The 24097-nt window shown below is 37.3% G+C and overlaps 1 long non-coding RNA gene across 1 annotated transcript in view; it reads right to left on the bottom strand.

Annotated features, from left to right (window-relative positions):
• The window catches only part of LOC123601502, a 222646-nt gene that overhangs the window by 30822 nt on the left and 167727 nt on the right, over nt 1-24097 (bottom strand). The window contains exons 6-7 of the long non-coding RNA XR_006714138.1: nt 23365-23493; nt 22763-22877 (exon numbers count right to left, since the gene is read on the bottom strand). This is a non-coding gene — a long non-coding RNA (uncharacterized LOC123601502). The remainder of the gene's footprint in view (nt 1-22762; nt 22878-23364; nt 23494-24097) is intronic.

Genomic DNA, 24097 nt, shown 5'->3' with positions numbered 1-24097 from the left:
ATTCTCCCCTACCCCTGCCCCTGATAATCACTATTGTACTTTCTGTCTCTATAACCTTGACTACTCTGGGTACTTTGTATAAGTAGAAATCATACAGTATTTGTCCTTTTGTGATTGGCTTATTTCACTTTGCATAATGTCCTCAAGGTTCATCCATGTTGTAAGATGTGTCAGATTTTCCTTCTTAAGATTAAATAATATTCAATCATATGTATGTATCACATTTTTTTCCCATCCATCAACCCATCGATGGGTACTTGGATAGTTTACACCTTTTGGTTATTGTGAATAATGCTGCAGTGAATATGGGTGAACAAATATCTCTTTGAGATCCTGATTTTGTTTAATATTTACTTTCTCTTTCTCTGGGCCTAGGCAGTAATGTACTTTCTGTTGTCCTGGATTATCTAGACATAAGGAAGTACAGTATCAGAATCTCAATGGATGAAATTTGGGACAACAGAAAACCAATAGGTAAGTTTATTATTAAAATATATCAGAATAGGGGAGCCTGGGTGGCTCAGTCAGTTAAGCGTCTGCCTCTTGATTTAAGCACAGATCATGATCTCATGGTTTGTGAGATCGAGCCCCACGTTGGGCTCTGCACTTACAGCAAGGGGCCTGCTTGAGATTCTCTCCCCCTCTCTCTGTCCCTCTTCCACTCATGCACAGTCTCTCTCTCTCGGTCTCTCTCAAAATAAATAAGTAAACACTTAAACAACAATAATAATAAATATAAGAGCTCCCTGTATGTTCTTGATTGCGTTTCTTAAATTTTAATTGACACATACTCACTGCTGGGTCTTCATCCAAGAACTATTGGTGAGCTAGATATAAGATCCATAATAGGTGTGCAAAAGGTGCTGTGCAAGTATTTGTAGGAAATAATGGTCTTCACTACTAACTCTGGAAAGTTTCTAAAGAAGACCGAGTAGGAGTTTTCCAAGCACTTAGGCAGAGTCCAAGAAAAGGTATGTATCCTTGACAAAAGGCAACATAAGGACAGGGAGGATTAAATCACTTCAGAGAATGAGAAATAAAGAGCAGACTATTATAGCTAGAAAATACGCTGCCAAACAAAATGTTGTGCAAGAGGATAAAAGGCTGATACACTGGAAATGGTCTTGAATGCCATGTGAACTTGTTATACCTCAGCTGCTAAAAAATCGGGCCATTTATTTAAGATTTCAATGCAACAGAAATCTGTTGCTCACATACAGTTTGCCCAAGTGTGATTCAGATGAGCAAGGTCGTCCTTTATGTGGTTATTTGGCGGTGCATTACTCCCCCAAAATGCAGAGCTTTGCCACTCCCACTCCTTCCGTCAGTCAGAATGAGGCATATGCCATCACCCCTAATTAAAAGAGAGAGTGCACTTTAGCTGTGCACTCAAGCGCAAGGGAGAATGAATTTATAACGTTAAAGTACATGTATGTAGCCAGATAAGCAAAGTGGAGCTTTAAGAGTTAGTTTTTTAAGAGGGAATAACAGGAGAAAAGTCAGGGAGGACATCTGTGCTGTGTACAATGAACCAAATGAGCTGATAGTGCTCTGTGACGATCTTGTTTTCTGTTGACATCAGTGTAGAATATGATTGGCCAAATGCCAGTTGTGTTCTCCCTCTTGTCACTGAACCAATATCATTTGGTGACTGTCATACAACCAGCATCAAATAACTAGATATTTTACTTAAGTAGCCACATTGTCATTGCTCCTGGGAAGCTAACTTCAAGCCCCCTTTCAACACAAGTACAACCGATCTGGCTTTATTTTAGATTCTAAATTTCAAGTGGAAATGGAAAACAATGGAATTAGATCTCCTCCATGACAGGCCAAAGGATACAAGAACAGAGGGGAATCTGAGTACTGAGTGACTGGATTTTATTGCTTTGGTTTGTTTTAACCTATATGATATTTTGACAACTGTTTTTCCTGTAAGTTCTAAAAAGAAGGGTTAAACTTACTATGTGGTTCAAGATATCATTTTCCCATCTGCAAACATTTGGACACACCTCTACCTAGGCTCTTAGAAAGCCTTCTTTCTAATATCTTTGAAAGACATTCAAAAATTGAAAGTATTTGTCTGGATTAATGTAGAGAAATTCTAATGGGTCAAAGAATAATAATGATGTTACAATGATTAATCTAAATCTTACTCCTAGAACATTGCCCAAATCTTCACTTGTACTGATTGTGAAATCCTTTTAAATACGTATTTATTTATTTTTAAAGTGTATTTACTTATTTTGAGAGAAAGAGACAGAGAGAGAGACAGAATGAGCGGGAGAGGGGCAGAGAGAGAGAGAGAGAGAGAGAGAATCCCAAGCAGGTTCATTCTGTCAGTGCAGAGCCAGACGTGGGGCTCAAACCCAGGAAGCATAAGATCATGACCTGAGCTGAAACCGAGTCAGATGCTTAACTGACTGAGACACTCAGGCACCTCAGCCTTTTACCTATTTAAAGACAAATGTGTTCACTCTAAGTTATGCCAGGTAAAATCTAAATATCTATATTTATTTTGACCATTTTCAAATGTCATGGGTGCGAGGGCCCTCACTATCCCCTCAACAACTCCTGACTAACAACATTCCACTTAATGTTTGCTGGCAAATATAAGCGTCAATCCTCCAGATGTGGGCTGACCTTGGTGTAGAAGCATAAGACTATTTCCTTCTTTTTTTAAAAAAAGATGAAGTATAATTAACATACAACGTAATGTTGGTTTTAGGTGCATGGCATATTGATTGGACAATTTTATACATTACTGAATACTCACCAAGGTAAGTGTAGTCATCATCTGTCACCATACAGATAATATTAGTATACATAATACTCACAATTAGTATCAATTGTAATTAATATTACCATGTTATTATTGTAACACTATTACAATATTATTAACTATATTCCTTATGCTGTACTTTTCATCTCTGTGACTTATTTAGGATTATTTCCTTCTTTGCCTTAGACATCATATTTAAAAGAACTCAATCCAAATAATATTACAATTTTATTTTAGCTCATTATATTGTTGATGCATTTTGAATATTAGTTTATGTTTTCATAGATGTTCCTCCTGTCATCCCAACAGCTCTAAATGGTATGTCTCTTATTTCATAGATGAGATCACTATTAATGATGCTAAACATTTTTTCTCCATGTTCCATAACTTCTAAGAAAATCCAAGATATGAAACCAGATTTGTTTGCATCTTTGCACTACAAACTATTTCTTACAGTCCTTTCCTCCCTCCCTTCCTCATTCCTTTCCTTTATTCTTTCATTTATTCAGCAAAATTGTGAGCATAAATTGGATCATAACTAGAGTTCAGTCAAGTAAAATATAAAATATCTTTCCATGTTTCTAAAATGAAAATTATGTGGTTTTCTTCTGTACATATCTCTAGAGATACAAGAATTCATCTCAGTAGTTCAGATAGATTGATAAACGATATGACCTTAATATATGTCTTTCTTGTCTTTAATTATGGTGCTTTTATTGGATAAATAGTTTAATTACAAACAGTGTAGAAAATACTACTTATGTTTAATTCACCAATTTTAAGCATGAGCTACTTCACATTTTCAAATATTGCCTGATAATAACATAATTTGTTCTCATTACGTAGGCTAATGCTTTGCATCCTTCTCAAATCTCAGAAGGAAAGGGATTCAAAGTCTTTCATTTCAATGATGCAAAGTGTTCTTGCACTTCAAAATTGATATAAAGTGATCAGACAGATTGAGATATATTTTTCTGAATAATACCATCAAGGAACAAACTGCATTTGAAAGGCACTGGGTAACTGTTAGCATCAAAACAATTTTTTTTTTCATGGACTGTTTCTGGTTAGTATGCTTCCTCTCCTGATGTTCCACCGGATATCCAAAGAGATAGGAATAGTCATGTCAATTACTTGAAAATAAGGTAGATTCTGTTTCATAAATCCATGTAAATCTGAGTCATTTTCTATGAGACACTCATTAATCTCAATCTTTATAATCTGACAAAGAAGCCCACCATGACGGATGCCCAGAGCTACAAAATAAACCTGCACTGCATTTCATGATCTACATGTTGGTTCACAAATGCACTGAGTGTGATGTTCAAGGACTGATTATCCTTATTTAGCAGTGACATTATTCTTCTCAAGCAATATCTTGTACTTTTCTACTTATCTGTCTTACCCTGGCTGATCATCTGAGTACTCTTGCATAATCTAGTGAATAAGCACGCTGGGAAAAGTCATAAATAATTGAATATTATGGATACAGTTGTTTGCCTTCTTAACAGCAAAATAGCCCAGTTTTGTTCCTTGTTGGCATCACCTGACTGACGCTGAATTTCTATATGTGTAGCTCCCCCACTGCCCTGTTTTTTGCTTTTCCTAAAATGTCCTTTTCTGTTTAGATTTTAACTGCTCCATAGGACAATAATGAGCTAGGAAGGTTTACTGGACTTGGAATTTCACTTTCATATATGATCACTCTTTAAAACATCTCTGGACATACTTAAACTCTGTCTACCTTGTGAGTAGGGACCCTGTGATGCCGTAGGCCATGAGTAGGGTGACCACATATTTTATCTTCTAAACCAGAACACTTTAGAAGAGGACAGAGCATTCTATTTGAAATTACAGTAGAGCAATAAATGTACCCAGCCAACTGGGGTGTATGGTCTTGTAGATTGAGGGAAAGAGTCCAGATGTTGGGTTCAGACATTGATTTGAATCCTGGTTCTGCCTCCTACTGTCTGCATGACCTCATGCAAGTTACTTGAATTCTTGGACCTCAGGTTCTTATCCAAAATTAGAATAGTACTTAGGCTTATCATAATATGTGAGGATTAAATCAGATAAAAGGCCAAAAATAATGTCTAAAATTAAAAATGTAGTTATTAAATGTACCTATAGTTATTGTTACCATTTATATTCTTAGTACTTACAATAGTATCTGATATATGGAAAGTTTTCAATTAAACTATGTTGATACACTTACAAAAGAATAGATGAATGAACGTGTACATCAAGAACTGAATTTCAGTCAGAATCAAATAAAATTATGGTTACTTTTTATGAATAATCATATGAGTCACAGAAGAGCTGGTAAACACAAAGAATGTACCAGGAAGCAATCAAGCCAGCCTTCAAGAAATTATAAAATAAATTCAAATTAATACTATTCAGTAGGAAATTAATCTGTTTCACTTCTAAATGTGTATTAAACCTCAGGACAATTTTAATTGTGATTTCTATTCACTCGAGTTAAGCATGTAAAAGATTTTTTTTATCATTTGGTTATCAAATATTTTCGTCATTGTAACTTTTCTGTTTTAAAACTGTGTGAATTCAGGCAGGCTAGCTTATATTGCTTAAACAAATAAACACAGCCAACAAGGATTTATTTATCATGCGTACAAAGTGCACAGTGGTTCTGCAGGACTCAGCAGGGCAACTGTCTTGTCATCCATAAAGTAACTGTGTGACCCAGGCTGCTTAGGTCCCCTGGCTCTATCTTAACATGAAGATTCCTCTCTGATCTGTTTGATAAGGGACAAAAGATTGCCGCAAGGGCTCACCTCTGTAAATAAGTGTTTCAGCATGGAAATGTCACATGTTATTGCTATCACAAGCCATTGGCCAAAACCAATCATACGATCCCACCTAGCTACAAAAAGACTGAGAAATATATGCCTCTCAACTGTCCCGTAGGAACAGATAATCAATATGTGTGAGCATTAAAAATTTCTAGCATAGGTGTGTTATCACCAATTTTAAAGAAAACTATAGAGAAACAATTCTTTTTAATCTAGCATCCATCAAGACATTTTGCCTGTTTTGTGAATTAATTTCTTCCTTCATCGAGGTGTACATAGAGTACCTTATATAATAGCTATGTTGCATACTTCTTTATTTAATGTTATAACGTAATATGTATATATATCTCCCCAAATATTCAGAATTATAATTTTAAGAGTTGTATAATATTCCATTCAGTTAAAATACCAAAGCTATTAAATCTAAACATTTAATTTGTTTCTACTTTAAGCTATTAAAGTGCTGGAAAAATATTTGAATTAGTTAAGAAAAGCAGTAAAATATTAGAAATACATGAGGATGGGACTTGAGTAAGGTTAAAAAGACACAAAAACCTTGAGTTATACCAATAATGGAATACTTTGATATTTTAAGCAAGCAGCAGTGATATACCAAACTATAGTCATGCTGAAATGATTCAGAGTCACTAATGTATTAGTTGTGATTGAATTTAGCAAATGTTTAAATATATAAAACAAAAAACAGAAAAGAGTTTTAAAATGCTAAATCTGCATGCCCATATTGATAACACCATTATTACATGGGAGCAAGGTCAGCTGACATTTCATTGTGAACATACCAAATTTTGATTTTATAATTGACATTTGGTTATATCTTATTTTTTTTAGTTTGGCCACCCATATCCATTCATCCCTGTTTTCTTTCATAGATACTTCCCTACTCACTCTTGGTCCTTAATATCTGGCGAGGATGCCACCATACACAGCTCCAAAACAAAGTACGTGACTGAGGCCTGGGGTAATTAGGACTTTATATCCTCTTGCCACAGTGTGGGAGGACAACTGAAGTCAAATGGGAAGCATATTCACATTTCCCTATTAGATCTTAAACTTTGGGAAAGCAGGTGACAGAGCATCTGAATCCAGTCTTCAGATTTTCATAAATTAAGTTTTGGGAAAAAGAAACTACAGTTTTTGTGGCATTTTGGCTTTGCTTACTTCTTAAGATCCAGATTAGACACACCTACAAAATAAGCCACTTCAATTCAGACTACACACACACACACACACACACACTTCATTTGTATTATTTATTAAAATTTCACATATACATAACTTGGAGATTAAAGTAGTTTTATGTTCTATTTGAAAACTTGCATTTTGAGGGCCAGGGCCAGGCCACCCCAAGATGGCCAACTTTGGTATGAACACTTTGAGTTAAAAACAATCCAAACCCAACAGATCCAGAAAAATCTCTTTACCCATAACTGCCTGCTTTACCAGAGAGAGAGCTATTAACAGAGATACCTCTTTGTATAAGAAACCTATCTGCATAATAGGACACTTTTGTTTTCTAAACATCTTTCAAGTTCATGCTAATGGTCTTTCTCTTCTTTGTATTCCTCAGATCCTACACTTCTCCTTATTGCCTGTCTTTAGAATTTCCATGTTTGTGTTCCTATAGGAACACTATTAAATTTGATTTTCTCCTGTTAATCTGTCTCATGTCAATTTGATTCTAAGTCCAGCCAGAAGGATCTTGAAAGGCAGAGGAAATTCTTCTTCCCCAACACAGTCCTACATCTTTTTCTGCCTCCCCACTCATTTCCATCTCCCCAGATGCAACATTTTCACTTCTCTTCTGAGAAGTTTGGAATTTCCTTCTCTTCAAATTCATTTGGAATTTACTTCATGTTTCTAAACAATTAGGGTATATTGTTACTTCTTGATTTTACACCAATAAGCAATGGCTTTGGATATATCATTATTATGATTATATACCTTTTTCACCTCCTTCTATTGCTACAAAAAGACACTCCCATATTTCTAAGAATTATAGCATAATTATAGCAAAATACACAATGTTTCGATTATTATAAATATGTGTATTAGCTACACTGCCATCACAGAAAATTTATTTTCTTCCAGTTCACGAGGCTGAAAGTCTGAGATTAGAGTGCCCACATGGTCAGGTCCTGTGGAAATCTCTCTGGCTTGCAGATGGCTGCCTGCTCACTGTGCCCTCACATCGCAGAGAGAGAGAGCTCTGTTGTCTCATCCTCTTCTTATAAGGGAACCATCCCTGTTGGATTAGGGCCTCACTGTTATACCCTCATTTAACTTTGATTACCCCCTCAAGGTCCAATTCCCAAATGCATTCTAACTGGGGGTTAGAGCTTCAGATAAGAATTTTGAGGAGACCCAGATCAGTCCATAGTAAAATGTAAACCATGTTCACTGGGTATATATATCTTCACTTTAAGGTCTGCTCATTTAGCCAACATGGAAAAAAGAGGAAAATAGCAACATAACTAATGCATAGCTACTCTTTAGAGAGGTAATAATATTAACTTAATTCAAACATTTTTGTTCAAACACATATTACTCTATTTTTAATAGTTTTAATATTTATTTCATTGAAGCCTTTTCTCAACAAAGGAGAAAATAAAAGGCAGGCACATATATTTCTTTTCCCTGCTTTGTTTCCATAGAGATGTAGGGTTCTGAAAGTTTCCTAAATCATATCCTTCAGGTTAAGAATTGTTTCACATGTTAACATTTTATTGTGCTGCAAGAATATCACAGGAATTAACACTGAGATCACTAACACTTTTTTTTAAATTTGGAAACAAATTATTCATTTAATAAGACTTTCAAATGTGAGAGATAAGTTAATCTTTTAGAGCCTAGGTACATAGAGTTGGATTAAGTTTTATTCTTAGTTCTTCGGTTCTTGCATGACATTGTTTTATTTTGTTTAATAAATGAACACAGCCTCAGATAATCATTACTGATTACCTAAATGTATCCAATTTTTCTCCTTGTCCCATCTTACTGCAGCCCCCACAAGTAACTATGTGTATTTGTCACTTGCTTGTTGTTGTTGTTGTTGTTGTTGTTGTTGTTGTTTTATAGCTCTCTGACATAATAAGGAAATGGAAACAATATTTTTCTTAGGTTTTCTTGACTTTGTGCTTGATCATAGAGTGTCATCCGGCATGCAGTATTGGGGAATTTGTTTTTTGCCCTCACCATCATGTTACTGAGATTCATCCATAGTATTTCACATATGCCTCTGATTTATGACAGTCCACTACATGGCTGTACTAATCTATTTATTTATCTGTCCATGGGCATCTGGCTCTGGATTCCCAGCTACTATGTAGGCTGCCCATTTTGTGGACTTGTATCTCAGCTATCTTGGCCCTACCTACAAGGATCTCACTGCCAGTTCTGCTCTCACTTTTGGTCACCTCAGCCTTGACTCTAGGATGTCATGCACCAGGCTAATAATGCTTGTTTATTGCTTTTTGAAAGGATAAGTATTGGGATGCCTAGGTGGTTCAGTTGGTTAAGCAACCAGCTCTTGATTTTGGTTCAGGTCATGATCTCATGGCTTATGGGTTTGAGCCCCAAGTCAGGCTCTGTGCTGACAGCATGGAGCCTATTTGGGATTCTCTTCCTCCCTCTCTTTCTTTGCCTCTCCCCTGCTTTCTCTCTATCTCTCAAAATAAATAAACATTTAAAAAAAGAAAAAAGAAGGGATAAAGATTATGAGCCATGTTGCCATTAAGTAGGATTGGACTATACATTCATCCCTCACTTTTTTTTAAGTTTATGTATTTCTTTTGAGAAAGAGAAAGAATGTGAGAAGAATACAAGCAGAAAGAGGGAGAGAGAGAGAATCCCAAGTAGGCTCTGCACTGCCAGCACAGTGCCCTATGCAGGACTCAAACTCACGAACTATGAGATCATGACCTGAGCCAAAGTCAGATGTTTAACGGACTGAGCTACCCAAGTGATCCTCATCCTTCACTTTGAGTAAGAGTATGCCCAGATTACATTTTGGCAAAGTTGGTATAGCGCTGAATATCTTCCTTAGAAAACTAGGCATGCTTCACTGTTTGTGGTTCTTAAATAAGTGGTTCATAGCTATACATTACAACCACCTGGTCTATGCCTGCCCACAGCTCCAGACATCCTCATGCAATTTACCAAATTACATTAAAGAGGACCAAAATTAAATGCTTATACCCATATTTATTGATAGGGAAACCTGATATCATTGTGGAAGACATTACTAGTGATCATCAGTATTCTTTCTTTTCTTTTTCCTAGAAACCCAGAATAGGTCCATATGACCAGATCCTGTGAAAGGGCCCAAATGTGTTATTTTGGGTGAAATGTATTAAAGATACTAATTCCCTAATATTATCTAATAGCCTGTTGATATAAAAAACTCAGCACTTATCTCAAAAATATATTTTGTACCTGGCTTGGGTAAAATCCTTGCATTGCTAAAGTTGATTGCTGGGTTGAAGTGGTAACTGAATGATGGGTGCCTGGGTGGCTCAGTCGGTGAAGCATCCGACTTCGGCTCAGGTCATGATCTCACAGTTCGTGAGTTAGAGCCCCACATTGGTTTCTGTGCTGATAGTTCAGAGCCTAAAGCCTGCTTCATATTCTGTCTCCTTCCCTTTCTGTCCCCACCCCCCCCCGCCCCGCTTGCAATCTGTGTTTCTCTCAAAAATATATACACATTAAATTTAAAAAAAAAAAGTGGTAACTGAATGATTTCTTAGTTATATACAGTTATATTTCCCTTTCTGAAAAAAAACCCCATGGTGTTACTTTGTAAATTTCTAAATCCCCATCAATAAGATAGTAAATCATTTTAACATTGATTGTAATTTTCACCTAGGTTGCAGCATGATAATTTTCTAATGTTTATAGTTTATTTACATTTACTATCATGTTTTATCATATAAAGCTTTTTTTTTCTCATTTATTGGGCTATTTACTTATCAGAAATACAGTCCCTATTACAAAAAGCAGTAAAAATTCTAAGTCATTTCTCTTTGAAACCAAATTACAAGAACAGGAGTTTGTTTAAATGTGTCTTGATCTAGATTCTAGAAAAAAAAGTTTTACACACAGTTAATAGGTTGCTAGTTTACTATGATGTGCCATCTAAGGGAAGCAAAGGTGTTGGAAAAGGGGACTTAGGTAGGGAAAGAGGGAGAGCATAGTATGTGAATTATCAAACTGGCTACTGTTTGGCATGAGCAAGCTGACTGCTAGTTTGTTTGGTTTTTGAGACGCCAAGTAAACTACTTTGTCTCAGACCATCTATCCAACAGGTAAAAGAGATAATTTACCCACCAGCTTCCATCTCTCATCATTTAAGACTTACTGTTGACATGAGACCAAGCAAGTCTTACAATGTCTAATGATTCTGTGCCAGTAGAAAAGCTCCAGGGCAGAAGGCAAGAGGCATAGAACACAAAAAAATTGTGAGCTGCTGTGGGCTTGTGTGCCCATGGAGTTGGTCACCAACGTGGCTGAGACAAAAGAAGTGGACAAGGGGGCTTCAGATATTGTGACAACTGAGAAGACCAGACAGAGTTGGCACAGAACAGGGGACTGACACAAAAACCCACCTCCAACTGACAAATTTTATTTCTGGCTTATTGTCTCTCTCCTCTCTTACTCTCTCATTCTTTCTCCTCAAATCCTGTCAATAATTGGATTTGTATAGAGATATAATATATTTTTATTAACTGCAATCATTTTTTGGATGCTCAAATCATCTACAATGTTGGTCAACGTACATGGCTTCAAGCAGGATCTGGTGTCATTTTTAACACAACTCTACAGATTTTTTGGAACTTTCCATTCACAAAAAACATCCTAGGCACCTTTGTACTCTCCTTTCCCCAGACTGGGAATCAGTTATTTTTCTATGGAACTCTAGTTCCTTTTAGTGCCTTTCAGAATGGCACGAAGGAATCAAACACTAGGCTTAGATAAGCTCACTGTTTGAATGACATTGCTTTCAGACCTGGGTGCATAGTTAGAAGACACTTAGAAGATGTGTTTTAAAATAATGAATTCACACTGATAAATGCAATTCAATTTTAGTATAACAGGGGGTTCACTTAAATTATTTGAGTTTTCTGTTTTTGAATTATATCTACCTTCTCTAGCACTGAAAATCGGGACTCAAAATAATTAATATACTTAATTGCTTTATCTCATTATAAAAAGGAAACAGTTTCAAGATACAATCGCTAATAAGACTACTATTAATTAAATCACTGACTAAGATGAAATCAACCTTTTTATCTGTGCTTACAGTACATTTCACTAAGGATACACAGTCGAAATTGTATGCTGTGAATTCCCACTCTTTGTGTGGTTACCCTTAAAACTGATAAGCAACTGGGTTAACTTGTTTCCATTTATTCTTAATCTCAAGAAATTATTTTGTTGTTTTTTTTTCTTGAGTAGTAACACATTTGTATGATCCAAGAGTCTAAACTATAGAGATTGTTATATAGAGAGATTCTTTCCTCTTGTTTATATCCCTGCCCTAATCACTCTATTCTTTACTTTCCTCCTTTATTAGTAAATTTCCCTACATATCAGCTATCAGCAGGTGAGAAGTGAGAAATGAGTGCTAGGAGTAGGTGAGAGGAAGGTTTTAGAGTAGCTGTCCAGGTTTCTCAGCTCAAGGGCTCCCTCTTCTGTAAAGCATCAGGAAGTTTACTTAATAAATGTGCAAATGTGCTTTGTTCTTCAAATTTCCAAATCTTTTCTTCTTCTTCTTCTTCTTCTTCTTCTTCTTCTTCTTCTTCTTCTTTCCCAGTTTTTCTGTCCTGCTCATTTTTATTCTCAGCTTTCCTCGCAGTGGTTATACTAAGGATGTGCTTGTATTTGCTGGGTTTTCCAGGCTCTGCCACTGCTCATGCTACTGCTGTGTTTCTACCACTTACCACAGCAGCCATTCTGATGCCCCCTGGTCCTGCCTCACAATTGTTAACTTCCAGTCTAAGTCTGCTGCTTCAAGTACATCCCTGTCCCCCTATATGACAGCAAAAGAGGATTCAGTAGGCAGAAAGGGAAAGGTTTGGACCTAAGGTCCCTGGATGGGGAAATACACATATTTTGGAACAATGCTGGGAGTATCTGACCACAGAAACCCCCTTGGGCACAAGGTTCTTCATAAGAAGTTAACAGATACCACCACTCCCCCTCAGGTTTCCCTCAGGAAATTGACAAAAGACCTGACTAAAAATAAGTACACCATAAAACCTATGACCCACAAGGAACAGTATGTCCATAGATCACTCCTCATACAATGGAAATGAGGCAATCAGGAATGGACAACCCAGCAACTATATTGATATATATATATCAATATATTGATATATATATATATATATATATATACATATATATATATATATTGATATATATATATATATATATATATATATATATATATATATATCAAGCCAATAAGGGTAGGACCTGAGAAGCAACAATAAGGAAGGGAAGTGGAGGGTGCCGTGGGGGGGACCAGAACCTTATAAATCAAGGACCCTTGACTACTGTCATGGGTATTCAACTTCAAATGCCCCCTCTTTGTAAAGAGAGCTTTCTTACTTTCTAATCTTATACTCTAACACACTTTTGCCTGCTGTTCATTCCATGTTCATCTCTCCATTCCTCAAAGAGGCAAGACAACAAATCCCAGATATTGAGGTAAAAAATCCTGCAACACCTGCATACACACTTTTTTATGGGGGTCGGGGTAGAGAATGAAATTGTAGATTTTCTTCACTTGAAGATACTGATGGGTTTGTTAGTAAGAGTATGATAGGGAAAGACAAGATAATACAGGCAGAGAAAGAAAGGTTAGGACCTGAGGTCTCTGGGTGGGAAAAAACACATACTTTGGGAGTGTCTGACCATGAGCAAACTCTCTAACAGACACCAACTAATTCCCCTCAGGTTCCCCTCCAGAATTTGACCATCAAAATACTTAACTAAAATAAGTAAACCATAAAACTTATGTTATATGAGGCACAGTATGACCATAGTCTGACTCCTCACAAAATGGAGTGGAGCCAATCAGGAATGGACAGCCCACTACCTAAAGTTATCCAGCCAATAAGGGCAAAACCTGAGAAGGAATAAGGGGGAAGGGAAAGTGTGGGTGGGTGACCATAACCTTATTAAAAAAGACCTTTGCCTATAGTCCCTATGCCCCCTCTCTGTAAAGGGACCTTCATACTATTCTTCCTTTCTGATCTCATGCTCCAATAAACGTTTGCCTGATGCTTTTATTTTGTGTCCACCTCTTCATTCTTCAAAAAGGAGAGACAAGGAACTCAGGGAATTGAGGTAAAGAATCCTGCGACAGGAGGGGAGGAGCCAAGATGGCAAAACAGCATGGAAGTTTTTTTCACGTCCATGAAATACAGCCAGACCAACATTAAACCATCCTCTACACATAGAAAACTGATTGGAGGATTAACACAACAATCTGCACAACCTGAACCACAGAATTCAGCAGGTACGCGGCGCAGAGAGGCGAACTTGGGGAGCGAGAAGGAGCAGGAAGAGAGGTGCTTTTGTGAGTGGAGAGAGGACGGAGACTGGTGGGGGGGGGTGTAGAATACGGGAAAAGCAGCCCTCCCCAAAAGCAGCTGGAGAGAAAGTAGAAAATTGGAAAACAGCTGCAGGGACTAAACTAAAGAGGGGGAAAGGAGAAAACTGAGGGTTTAAATTCCATTAAGACTGTGAACAAGGGGAGCACAAAGGCTGCAACTCTGCAGGTCAATACCTGGTGGTGCTCTGGTGGGAAGGGCGAATCCCTAGGAACACAGTGGGGTCCAGAAGGTTCTCGGGCCACACGAGGAAAAGTGGTTCCACTGCTGGAAGGACATTTGGTAGAGATTGTCGAAGCCACCTGGCAGACCCCAGAAGGCGGCCACATTTGCTGGTGCTGGGGCAAGGTCCTTAAGGGTGAAGCCTGGTGCCAGATGTGTGTTGTGCTTTTCCATAATCCCTGAAACACTGCTGCTACACCATCTTGCAAACTTTTTCTGGGGTGGGCTGGCACCTGGCTGCAGTTTCGGGGCATCAGCAGCAGCAGGGTCCAGTGGAAGTTCCTGGGTGCAACCAATATTTGGCCATTGCTCATTCGGCAATTGCTTGGTGAGACCCTCCCACAGAGGGGCGGAACGGGTCAAAGCTGCAGTCCTTTGAAAGTAAGGGGTGGGGAAAACAGTTGCATCTGAGACAAAACTTGGAAGAGAGATACTGTCTGGACCTGGTTACAGAGAGTGAAAAAGTGGGGAGTGGACAAAAGCTGAAGACAGAGGATGAGTGCTGATCTGGGAGAACAGACTGGGTAGCTGGGTAGTGCCATTTTCACCGTTCCCGCACATGCACATACACACCTACGAGCACTGCAACACTCCACAACAGTAGGCTAGCAGCGCCATCTAGTGGAGAGCAGAACCGTTACACTGAGCCCCGCCCAACTGGGGCAACTTCGCTCCTTAAGAACACAAGTCTCACTGCCTGATTAGTTTATGGACTATAAAGCACTACATAGTCTGACCTCTAGGGGAAAATGAAGCAATTTCAGTCCTAGTTCAATCTGTTAGCAGGTTCATCTATTCAATTTTCTTTCTTTCTTTCCTTTTTTTTCTTTCTTTTTTTCTTTTTCTCTTTTACACTTCTTTTATTTTTCTTGAATACAGAAAGAGAAAACATTCCTTTTTATTTTCAATTTTTATTAAAATATTTTTCTTTAATTTTTATTACTATATTTTTTACTTTGGTGTAAGTTTTTTCAAATTCTATTTTACTTCTATCATTTTATCTTAGTCTACTTCAGTGTATTCACCTTTTCAAATTTTCAAACGATTTCCTTTTTTGTCTTTGTCTTTTGCTCTCTTTTTCATTTCTTTTCTTTTTCTTTAATGCAGAAAAAGAAAAACTTCATTTTTACTTTCAATTTCTATTAAAAATATTTTTCTCTAATTTTTTCTACTATCTTCTTTACTTTTGTATATAGTTTTTCAAATTCTATTTTACTCCCATCATCTCATTTTAGTCTACTTCAGTGTATTCATTTTTTCAAACTCTCAAACAATTTCCTTTTTTTTCCTTTTCTCCCACGGCCCTTTTTTCCTTCTAATCTGTGAAACTACTTTCAACACCGAGGCCAAAACATACCTAGGACCTAGCATCATTTATTCGATTTGTGTGTGTGTGTATTTTTAATTTTTAAATTTTAATATTTTTTTAAAATTTAATCTTTTAATTTTAATTTTTCTACCTCATTAATTCCTTTTCTCCCTTCAAAATGACAAAACGAAGGAATTCACCCCAAAACAAAGAGCACAGGGAAACGATAGCCAGAGATTTAACCAACCAGATACAAGCAAGATGTCAGAACAAGAATTTAGAATCATGATAATAAGAATACTAGCTGGAGTCGAGAACAGATTAGAATCCATTTCTGCAGAGATAAAACAAGTAAAAAAATAGTCATAATGAAATTAAATATGCTATAACTGAGCTACAATCATGGATGGATGCAGCAGCAGCAAGGATGAATGAGGCAGAACAGAGAATCAGCGACATAGAGGACAAACTTAGAATAACGAAGCAGAAAAAAAGAGGGAGATTAAGACAAAAGAGCACGATTTAAGAATTAGAGAAATCAGTGACTCATTAAAAAGGAACAACATCAGAATCATAGGGGTCCCAGAAGAGGAAGAGAGAGAAATAGGGGTCGAAGGGTTATGTGAGCAAATCACAGCGGAAAACTTTCCTAACCTGGGGAAAGACACAGACATCAAAATCCAGGAAGCACAGAGGACTCTCATTAGATTTAACAAAAACCGACCATCAACAATGCAAATCATAGTCAAATTCACAAAATACTCAGGCAAGGAGAGAATCATGAAAGCAGCAAGGGAAAAATAGTCCTTAACCTACAAGGGAAGACAGATCAGGTTTGCAGCAGACCTATCCACAGAAACTTGGCAGGCCAGAAAGGAGTGGAGGGATATATTCAGTGTAGTGAATCAGAAAAATATGCAGTCAAGAATTCTTTATCCAGCAAAGCTGCCATTCAAAATAGAAGGAGAGAGAAAAAGTTTCCCAGGCAAACAAAAATTAAAGGAGTTTGTGACCACTAAACCAGCCCTGCAAGAAATTTTAAGGGGCACTCTCTGAGGGGAGAAAAGATGAATAAATATATATATATACACATATATATATGTATATATATATGTATATAATCATAAATATACATGATGTATATATCATATATCACATATGATATATATATCATAAAAATATATATAGATATTCATATATATATTTATAAATATATATATACAAATAAATAAATAAATACCAGAAGCAACAAATATTAGAAAGGATCAGAGAACACCACCAGAAACTCCAACTCTACAAGCATTATAATGGCAATAAATTCATGTTCTTTCAGTACTCACTCTAAATGTCATTGGACTCAATGCACCAATCAAAAGACATAGGATAACAGAATGGATAAGAAAACAAGATCCATCTATATGCTGTTTACACGCGACCCATGTTATACCTAAAGACACCTTCAGGTTGAAATTAAGGGGATGGAGAACCATTTATCATGCTAATGGTCAATAAAAGAAACCCGGAGTAGCCATACTTATATCAGACAATCTAGACTTTAAAACAAAGACTGTATCAAGAGATGAAAAAGGACATTATAACATAATCAAGGGGTCTATAGACCAAGAAGACCTAACAACTGTAAACATTTATGCGCCAAATGTGGCAGCACCCAAAAATATAAATCAATTAATCACAAACATAAAGAAACTCATTGATAGTAATATCATAATGGTAGGAGACTTCAACACCACACTCACAGCAATGGACAGATCATCTAATCAAAAAATCAACAAGGAAACAATGGCTTTGAATGACACACTGAACCAGATGGACTTAACAGATATATTCAGAACATTTTATCCTAAAGCATTGAATATACATTCTTCTCCAGTGCACATGGGACTTTCTCCAGAATAGACCATATACTGGGACACAAATCAGTCCTCAACAGGTACAAAAAGATCAAGATCATACCCTGCATATTTTCAGACCACAACGTTATGAAACTCGAAATGAACCACAAGAAAAAATTTGAAAAGGTAAAAAATACTTGGAGACTGAAGATCATCCTACTAAAGAATGAATGGGCTAACCAAGCAGTTAAAGAAGAAATTAAAAAATATATGGAAGTCAATGAAAATGATAAAACCACAACCCAAAACCTCTGGGATGCAGCAAAGGCGGTCATAAGAGGAAAGTAGATAGCAATCCAGGCCTTCCTAAAGAAGGAAGAAAGATCTCAGATACATAACCTAACTTTATGCCTTAAGGAGCTGGAAAAAGAACAGCAAATAAAACCCAAAACCAGCAGAAGACTGGAAATAATAAAAGATTAGAGCAGAAATTAATCCTATCAAAACAGAAAAAAAAAAAAACCCAAAACAAAAAACAGTAGAACCGCTCAATGAAACCAGAAGCTGGTTCTTTGAAAGAATTAACAAAACTGATAAACTACTAGCCAGTTGTACCAAAAAGAAAAAGGAAAGGATGCAAATAAATAAAATTAAGAATGAAAGAGGAGAGATCACAACCAACACAACAGAAATACAAACAATAATAAGAGAATATTATGAGCAATTATATGCCAATAAAATGGGCAATCTGGAGGAAATGGACAAATTCTTAGAAACATACACTACCAAAACTGAAATAGGAAGAAATAGAAAATTTGAACAGACCCATAACCAGTAAGGAAATCGAATTCATAACCAAAAATCTGCCAAAATACTAGAGTCCAGGGCCAGATGGCTTTCCAGGGGAATTCTACCAAACATTTAAGGAAGAGTTAATACCTATTCTCTTGAAGGTGCTCCAAAAAAATAGAAATGGAAGGGAAACTTCCAAACTCTTTCTATGAAGCCAGCATTACCCTGATTCCAAAACCAGACAGAGACCCCACTAAAAAGGAGAACTAGAGACCAATTTCCCTGATGAACATGGATGCAAAAATCCTCAACAAGATATTAGCCAACCGGATCCAACAATACATTAAAAAAATTATTCACCACGACCAAGTGGGATTTATACCTGGGATGCAGGGCTGGTTCAATATCCACACAACAATTAACGTGATTCATCACATCAATAAAAGAAAGGACAAGAACCATATGATCCTCTCAATAGATGCAGAGAAAGCATTTGACAAAACACAGCATCCTTTGTTGATAAAAACCCTCAACAAAGTAGGGACAGAAGGATCATACCTCGAGATGATATAAGCCATATACAAGCGACCCAACGCTAATATAATCCTCAATGGGGAAAAACTGAGAACTTTCCCTCTAAGGTCAGGAACAAGACAGGGATGTCCACTCTTGCCACTGTTATTCAACATAGCATTGGAAGTCTTAGCCTCTGAAATCAGACAACACAAAGAAATAAAAGGCATCCAAGTTGGCCAGGAGGAGGTCAAACTTTCACTCTTCAAAGATGACATGATACTCTATACGGAAAACCCAAAAGATTCCACCAGAAAACTGCTAGAAGTGATTCATGAATCAGCAAAGTTGCAGGATATAAAATCAATGCACAGAAATCGGTTGCATTCCTATACACCAACAATGAAGCGACAGAAAGAGAAATCAAGGAATCGATCCCATTTACATTTGCACCAAAACCCATAAAATACCTAGGAATAAAACTAATCAAAGAGGTGAAAAATCTATACACTGCAAACTATAGAAAGCTTATAAAAGAAATTGAAGAAGACACAAAGAAATAGAAAAAGATTCCATGCTCCTGGATAGGAAGAACAAATATTGTTAAAATGTCGATACTACCCAAAGCAATCTACATATTCAACATGATCCCTATCAGTGTAACACCAGCAATCTTCACAGAGCTAGAACAAATAATCCTAAAATTTGTATGGAACCAGAAAAGACCCCAAATAGCCAAAGCAATCTTGAAAAAGAAAACTAAAGCTGGAGGCATCACAATCCCGGACTTCAAGCTATACTACAAGGCTGTAATCATCAAGACAGTATGGTACTGGCACAAGAACAGACACTCAGATCAATGGAACAGAATAGAGAACCCAGAAATGGGCCCACAAATATATGGCCAACTAATCTTTGACAAAGCAGGAAAGAATATCCACTGGAATAAAAACAGTCTCTTCAGCAAGTGGTGCTGGGAAAACTGGAGAGTGACATGCAGAAGAATGAACCACTTTCTTACACCATACCCAAAAATAAACTCAAAGTGGATGAAAGACCTCAACGTAAGACAGGAAGCCATCAAAATCCTTGAGGAGAAAGCAGGCAAAAATGTCTTTGATCTTGCCTGCAGCATCTTCTTACTCAACATGTCTCTGGAGTCAAGGGAAACAAAAGCAAAAATGAACTACTGGGATCTCATCAAAATAAAAACCTTCTGCACAGTGAAGGAAATAGTCAGCAAAACTAAAAGGCAACCGACAGAATGGGAGAAGATATTTGCAAATGACATATCAGGTAAAGGGTTAGTATGCAAAATCGATAAAGAACTTATCAAACTCAACACCCAAAAAACAAATAACCCAGTGAACTAATGGGCAAAAGACATGAATACACATTTCTCCAAAGACATCCAGAATGCCAACCGACACATGAAAAAAATGCTCAACATCACTCATCATCAGGGAAATACAAATCAAAACCACAATGAGATACCACCTTACACCTGTCAGAATGGCTAACATGAACAACAACAGATGTTGGCGAGGATGCGGAGAAAGAGGATCTCTTTTACATTGTTGGTGGGAATGCAAGCTGGTGCAGCCACTCTGGAAAACAGTATGGAGGCTTCTCAAAAAACTAAAAATAGAACTACCCTATGACCCAGCAATTGCACTACTAGGCATTTCTCCATGGGATACAGGTGTACTGTTTCGAAGGGACACATGCACCCCCATGTTTATAGCAGCACTAACAATAATAGCCAGAGTAAGGAAAGAGCCCAAATGTCCATCGATGGATAAAGATGAAGTGGTATATATATATACAATGGAGTATTACTCGGCAATCAAAATGAATGAAATCTTGCCATTTGTAACTATGTGGATGGAACTGGAGGGTATTATGCTGAGTGAAATTAGTCAGTCAGAGAAAGACAAAAATCATATGACTTCACTCATGAGGACTTTAAGAGACAAAACAGATGAACATAAGGGAAGGGAAACAAAAATAATATAAAAACAGGGAGGGGGACAAAACAGACGAGACTCATAAATATGGAGAACACACTGAGGGTTACCAGAGGGTTTGTGGGAGGGGGGAATGGGCTAAATGGGTAAGGGGCACTAAGGAATCTACTCCTGGAATCATTGTTGCACTACATGCTAACTAATTTGGATGTAAATTTTAAAAAATAAAAAATAAAATTAAAATAATTACTTAATTAAAAAAAAAGAATCCTGCAACAGGAGTGGTACTCAGTAGGATTTCTTAAAGGATTTTTTGTTTTCGTAGCATTATAAAGAGGAAACATGACGGGATGGGAGTCAGAGCTGTAACCACGCTCCTATAGGAACAGGGAACTCCCAAGGATTTTCAAGGCTTTGCCATTAGAGCTATGTCTCTCCTATCCCTTCCATGTAAACTATGTTGGAAAATGGAGAAGCCAACTGCAGGAGGCCTTGCATATCAACAACCAGGGTGAAGTCATATATGCTGCCTGAGGCAGAGTCAAGGTAGGAAGTGGAAAACACCCTGGTTTTATTTTAGATATTTCCTACAGAGCGACCACCTAAAGCAAACCAAGTGCCCTCAACTCTGTTAACCATGCTTAGTGTCTTCAACGTGGGGAGAGAAATGTTAGGCATTGAAGTAGTCTTAGGGAGTGACAAGTATTTCTACCATCTGGAACAAGGTTTTACACTCGGCCCCTTAATTCAATAATCTAAATGAACTCACACAATTCTCAGAAAATGTTCTCATGTTTTAAAAGAAAATGTACATACTAAGGGAATATGGGAACCCATTTGATGTTGAAATGATTTTATCACAATTAAAAAAGAATTCTAGTCCTTGCATATACTCTTTAAGGTGTTTGTTTCTGAGGTGGATTCCCTAAATAATTAAAAATTAGAATAAGGTAGGAAAAATAATCTTCCCTCTCTCCTTCTAGGTTACTGGCTGAGATACCCCCTGTAACAAAAGACAGGGTAACAAGAGAAAAACAGAAGCTTAATAGTATATATACCTCCTGTATACATAGGAGAGACCCAGAAAAAGTGAATAACTACCCTAAATGGTCTAAGCCACCACCTAAAATACCATTTCTAGCTAAAGATAAAAGAAAGATTTTGGAGTAGGTGGGGAAGGCCAATTTGGGGAGGTTACCAGGAAGAGTACAATAAACAAAGGTAAAGTTGTTATGCAGATGTAACTCATTGCCTTCCCCACTGATAAGAATTTCTGGAGACCTGGTCATCTTTCTCTGTAAGGAGACACCCTTACAAATGAAGGTTTCTGTTATAAATATAAGTGTCTTTTACAGAGGGTAACTTCTAGTCAGTTTTCAGTGTTTTTGATTTTTTAAAAAGCAGCCTACAATAATTCTTATGCCAAAGAGGTATATTTTGAGGTGGCAAATTCTGTTCCTCTTCATTAGTGATGGTCCAGCAACAGCTCAGAAAAGTGAAACATCATAGCTGATCTATTAACATGCAGCCCATTAAATCAATTACACTACCGAGTTTAATTTATTTGGTGTTATTCATTTCTTTAGTTTCAAAAGCTAAAGTGGTTTCATCTGACAATTTATTAAGAAAAGAGGGAGGGAATTTTTCCAGAAATTACCCAAAACAAGTTGGAAGCCTATATTTTTAGAACAATTTAGTACCTGTTTTAGTCTGGGTCCTCTGGGAAGCTGACATCAACATGTAATTAAATGTGCAAGAGATTTATTAGGTGAACTGCTTGTGAGGATAAATGGGGACAGAGTCAAGGCAAGTGATCAATGCATGTTTGATGCATGTGGAAGACAGAAGGAAAAAAGGACGCTTGGGCAGAAGTACCTCCTTTTACAGGACAGTTCTAAGACACTTCATCAAGGTCATCACGGAGTCCTTCAGCCAAAGTCACCCTTCAGGAACAGGTCTGTCATAGTCTTCTGCTGTGCTCAGTCATTGCCTGTGTAGGAGAGGACATGTTTTACCCCTCTAGTCTTTAGGTTTGTTTGTTTGTTTGGCTGGTCTATTAATTAAATTGACATAAGACAGATTAACAGGAGAAAAAAATTAATTACACGCATATGGAAGCCCCATAAAGAATATGAGACAAGTCAGTCAGTTGAGGCTTATATGTCACTGTGAGCTAAGGGATAGGATTGGGGCCTGGGGCTTCCAAGGGGAGGAAGATAATTTATAGGACAATAAGAAGCGCAGATGTTTGGTAATTAGATGTTTGCCCTGTCACACAGATGGATCTTTCAGATGAAAATTTATCTCTGGCAATAACTCTTTTTCTGAATCAGGCTCCGAGTCTAAATTCTTTCGGTTAGTTAAAGGGAAAGGTATAAGTTTTTCTTGAGCCTACTGGGTCCTGATTGCTTTCAATTCAAAATAATCTACATGCCAAGGGGACATATTTTGGGGCCATGAATTTTGCAACTCCTCACCTGGGAGCAAGCAGCCTTTGGAAATATGCCCACGAACTGGGTGCTGGTGGATTCAGAGCACAGCACTGGAGTCCTAAATCAGTCACTCTCCCGGGAATTAGGCAGCTCATTTCCCTGCCAACCATTTATCTAGTGTAAAGAAAGCATGCTACATTATCTAGGATTACAACATACTATCTGTCTTTTATGCAAAAATCCAGAATTAAGTGCAAAACATACCAACTTAGAAGATGTTTACATCTACAGCAAGAATAAGAGCCACTCCATTCTCCTGCACATTAAACATCTGCCTGTGGTCCACAAAGTTAAAAGTATTGAAATGTGCCAGGGAATCAAGTTGGCTATGAAGATCACTAACTTTATGAATGGGAAAAAGTATGAACACCTCAGATTATAGAAATAGCGTTTTAAAAAATGTGATATATGGATGGAACTGGAGAGTGTGATGCTAAGTGAAATAAGCCATACAGAGAAAGACAGATACCATACGTTTTCACTTTTATGTGGATCCTGAGAAACTTAACAGAAACCAATGGGGGAGGGGAAGGAAAAAGAGGTTAGAGTGGGAGAGAGCCAAAGCATAAGAGACTCTTAAAAACTGAGAACAAACTGAGGGTTGATGGGGGGTGGGAGGGAGGGGAGGGTGGGTGATGGGTATTGAGGAGGGCACCTTTTGGGATGAGCACTGGGTGTTGTATGGAAACCAATTTGACAATAAATTTCATATATTGAA

Source organism: Leopardus geoffroyi, chromosome D1 (genome assembly GCF_018350155.1).
Source record: "Leopardus geoffroyi isolate Oge1 chromosome D1, O.geoffroyi_Oge1_pat1.0, whole genome shotgun sequence".
NCBI lineage: Eukaryota > Metazoa > Chordata > Mammalia > Carnivora > Felidae > Leopardus > Leopardus geoffroyi.
This window is presented reverse-complemented; position numbering and strand designations above follow the sequence as displayed.